Consider the following 4,972-nt stretch of genomic DNA (forward strand, 5'->3'; position numbering starts at 1 on the left):
AACCTCCTGAGGGGGAAGAGGCACTGTTGTGCCTTCTTCATGACTGTGCGCCTGTGTTTGGACCCATTTAAGTATTTTTTTATTTGGACACCGAGGAACTTGAAGCTTTTGACCTGTGGATGGGGGCGTGCTCTCCCCCTGTTTCCTGTAGTCCACGATCAGCTCCTTGCTCTTACTAATGTTGAGGGAGAGGTTGTGAATTCCAAAACCCCCTCGGGTTTCAAATCACGTAGGTGGATTGGGCTGTTGCATGATAGCAACCAAAGCCCGTGCAAGTAAATGTATAGCATTCCATCATTGGTTACTCTGAAAGTTCCTCATATTGACATTGGCTGCGGCCTCAGGCCCTATGGTGCTAACCTTGGAAAAGTAATTCAATTTTCTTCTCCTTCCTTTATTACTAATAGAGATAGACCAAATGGTGCAGCTCTATGCAATCTTATAGCCATACCAACTAGATCAATATCAACCATCAGACAGGGCCTGCAACCACCTATTGAACAAACCTAACTCGTTTGAGTTTCCATGTGACTTTGAAAATCATAAAGATCTTGGGTTGATGCAATTGCACGTTAGGAGCTTACTTCCTAAACTGGATTACATCAAGATCTGGGCTATGCAGATGAATCCGGATATTCTGGTATCGACTGAAACTTGGCTCTCTGGGGACGTTCTGGTCTCTGATATTAATATTGAGGGCTATCATGTGTTCAGAGCTGACAGACAGGGTAGAGGTGGTGGAGTGGCTATATTTATTTAAAATAATTTCTCTATCTCTTTACTGGAATCCATTTCCCTTGCCCCAAAAAATATATAACTGCTATCTTTAAGCTTTTCTCTGGGCAAACATTTATCCATAATTGTTACAGGGGTCTTACCATCCTCCATCGGCTAACCTTTTATGCACTCAAGGAGTTAACTAGCTTGTTGTCTTCTTTTACTAAATCAGAAGTTATTATCCTGGGTGACCTAAATTATGATTGGGAAATGCAGGCTTCAGACAATCTAAAATACATGTGTAAGGATCTAAACCTAAACCAGCTCTGGTGACTAAGCCTACATGGCCCAAACCTAGAGATCCTTAAATGTAATCTCTGATTGAACTTATTTTAACGAATAAACCAGAGAAATATGTTTCTACCGGTGTCTTCGCCCAAGATATTAGTGACCATTGCCCAGTTGTTTGTGTTGGAGATGTGAGAATACAAAAATCGAAGCCTCTTGTCATCACAAAGATTATCTTTTATTTTAGTGACCCTGATTTGTATTTCAGTTATCCCTGAACTTGATTTATCTTTGACCCTTTTTACAGATGTCTTGAATACTATTGTGGATAAACACGCTCCCTTTAAAAAATTAAGGGTTAAATGTAGATTGAATGCTTGGTACACTCCGGAATGATCAGAAGTCATTCACCCAAGAGATGATGCTTTGGTCAAGGCCAGGAACACAGACTTAGGCCCAGACTGGCAAGCTTTTAAGCAACTGAGGAATCATTGTAAAACAAATGAGAAAGGCTAAATCTTCTAATTATGTAACTGCTCTTTCAGATTGTAATGAGAACCTGGCTAAATTCTGGAAAACTGTCAAATCCTTGAAGGGTTCTACTTCCTCCTCTCTGCCACAACAAATGAATTCAGACATTGGCCTCATTATGGGGGAAAAATGCCATCATTTATGCATTTAATCACCATTTTATATCTGCAGGCTATCTCTTTGAAATAACTTCTAACCTATTCACAATGATATTGGGCTGGATGCTGACACAGGAAACTTGATGAATGATCAGAGAAATAATAGTCAAAGCTTTTCTTTAAGGCTATTTACAGAAAAATAAGTCCTGGATGCTTGGCTAGCAATAGACAACAAGGGGCAAACAAATTGCATCCTGGTCTGCTTAAGTGTTCCGCGCCCATCATTGATACCTCAATAACCCACATTTTTTATTTAACATTGTTATCAGGAAATATTCCAAAAGTATGGAAATCATCTTGTGCTGCCTGCCACTCCTTAAGGACAGGGATAGTAGACATCTTGTCACGTTCTGACCTTAGTTCCTTTGTTTTGTTTTTTTGTTTTAGTATGGTCAGGGCGTGAGTTGGGTGGGTTGTCTATGTTAGTTTTTCTATGATTTTCTATTTCTGTGTTTGGCCTGGTCTGGTTCTCAATCAGAGGTAGCTGTCAATCGTTGTCCCTGATTGAGAACCATATTTAGGTAGCCTGTTTTCGATTATGTTTTGTGGGTGGTTGTTTTCAGTCTTTGTGTGTCTGTACCAGACAGCACTGTTCCGGTTGTGTTTTTGTTGTTTTGTTATTCAGTGTTCAGTTTTCATTAAATAAGATGAACACTTACCACGCTGCGCTTTGGTCCTCACCTTCTTCCCGCGACAGCCATTACAGATCTTAATAACGATAATCCCATTTCAAGGCTTCATTGTTTCTTGAATCCTTGGTAAATGTACAAATTTGCTCTTATTTTTTGTGTGTGAATCAATCAGGGTTTATGCCTGGGCATACCACTATTTCAGAAACCACTTCAGTTGTTAATGATCTCGTCAATGCTTTAGACAATAAAATGAAATGTGCTCCTCTTTTTGTGGACCTGTCCAAAGCTTTTGATACTGTTGATGATGCTATTTTATTGAGTAAGTTGTCCTCGATAGGCCTGAGTTCTAACACCTGTTCATGGTTTCATGATTATCTTCGTGACAGAACTCAGGCCTTCATGATGGATGGGGTTAAGTCTGAATTTCCTGAAGTACATAAAGGTGTACCACAGGGGTCCATTTTGGGACCTGCTCTCTTCACTATTTATATAAACACCATTGGTCAATCTGTTAAATAAGAAATGTCATCTGTATTTGGTTGATACTATTATGTATGCTATTGCCCTGACTGTTGATCTGGCTGTGTCAAAACTCTAGTCAAATTGTAGAGCAATGCAGGAATCCCTTGCTGATTTAAAACTTGTGCTTAATACAGGCTAAACGAAAGACGTGTTGTTTTTAAACTCTTGTAAGAATGTTTCCGATGAATTACATGTTCACTCATTAGATGGTTCTCCAATCTAACGTGTTCCCCCATATAAATACTTCAGCATTTGGATTGATATGGATTTGATGTTTAAAAAATATATTGATGAGCTGGTTAAGGTAAGCTTTAAAGTTGGCTTTTTCTACAGAAACAGAATGTGCCTTTCTCTAATCAGTAGGAAGCAGATTATTCAGTCAACCTTTTTATCTGCTCTTAATTATGGCGATATTATTCATCAAAGTGCAGCTGCTACTACTCTTAAACCTTTGGTTCCCCTCTACCATAGTGCCCTTGGTTTTGTTACCGGTTACAATTTTGATACTCATCACTGTATCCTATATCAAAAGCTTGGCTGGACTTCGCTAAAGACCCGCAGATCTGTACATTACTCCCTTTTTTTTCACGGCCCGACTCCATAACCTTCCGTCTTATCTAACTTTGCTGTGGAAGGGAAAACACCGGACATGCCTAACCCGTTCACAGGATTGGTTAACTCTTGAGGTTCCTAGGGTCTCCACTGAGCTAGGTAACTCTGCTTTTAGTTTTAATGCACGGTATTGCTGGAACAAAATTCTAAATACATTTCTTCTTGGTGTTCTGGTGCCGTTTGGGCAATTTATAGTATTGATTGGGGATTTATTTGTGGATGAATGTAACAGTTTTTCTGGGTAATTTGTGATGTTTTATTTGTGCTTACCATGACTGTGTTTTTGTATTCTAATGTGTATATATATTTGTATTTATTGATTTTGTGTTTAATGTGTATTTTATATTGTATTATACAGGGCGCATTTGGAAAAGAAACCTAGGTCTCAATATGTCTTCCCTGTCAAAATAAATAATACCAATCTGACTCATAATCTCTGAACGTTGAACAAGTTCCTCTGAAGATGATGAATGTGATTGTGACTGAAGAACCAAACCTGTATGGGTGTCTCAAGAACTGTTGTGTGTGCTCTGGGGCCATATGGGGCAGCAGGGTAGCCTAGTGGTTGGAGCGTTGGACTAGTAACCGGAAGGTTGCAAGGTCAAATCCCCGAGCTGACAAGGTACAACTCTGTCGTTCTGCCCCCGAACAGGCAGTTAACCCACTGTTCCTAGGCCGTCATTGAAAATAAGAATTTGTTCTTAACTGACTTGCCTAGTTAAATAAAGGTAAAAAATTAAAATATTTATCAAGTCTGTCAATGAAGGAATGCCTTTTAGATTCATCCACAATTAATAAGATTACATGGACAAGGGGATACATGATCCTAGATCAGTGCTCCTATTCTGAGACACTTTGATACATACAGCTTCTGGTGTTTCTCACGTGTTTGAAGCACCATGCTCCAATCCACTGAGCCATTCGAGAGCACAGTATGAGAGGAAATCATTTTAAAATCTTCAGGTCAAAAGCAACTAGGCAAGTGCTACTTATTTTGTTCTCCAGAGGCTAAGTGGGTACAGTCAAGTTAAATGACCTTTATTATTTCAATACTGCAGTTGGAAATCCATTTGGCTTCACAGGTTTGTGTGACCCCTGAGAAAGATTGAAGGATACACATCAACCACCATTCATTGACACATTCTTATCACTATTTACTTCTGCATTGTGCCACCTCTTCATTGAAAAACTCCTGTATTATATCAATTAATAACGTATTGATTGACTAAATGACATATTCTTATAGAATGTATCAGACATGTCAAGTTATTGGCCTTGATCAATTACAAACAAATGTCTACTCTTGAGATTGTCATTTCCTTGTTTTCTCACAATAATCTAGGGAGTGTAAGTGACAAAAGAATACAACATTATGCAAAAATAGCTCTTAAAAATAATTTATACAACACGCATATGAAGTTTGTGTACAGAAGCGGAAAAACGCTAATGTTCGTGTCCACTGTCACATGACGGAGGATGCGTCATCAAATAATGATTTTCCCGGAAGTACCC

Source organism: Oncorhynchus kisutch, linkage group LG30, assembly GCF_002021735.2.
Source record: "Oncorhynchus kisutch isolate 150728-3 linkage group LG30, Okis_V2, whole genome shotgun sequence".
NCBI lineage: Eukaryota > Metazoa > Chordata > Actinopteri > Salmoniformes > Salmonidae > Oncorhynchus > Oncorhynchus kisutch.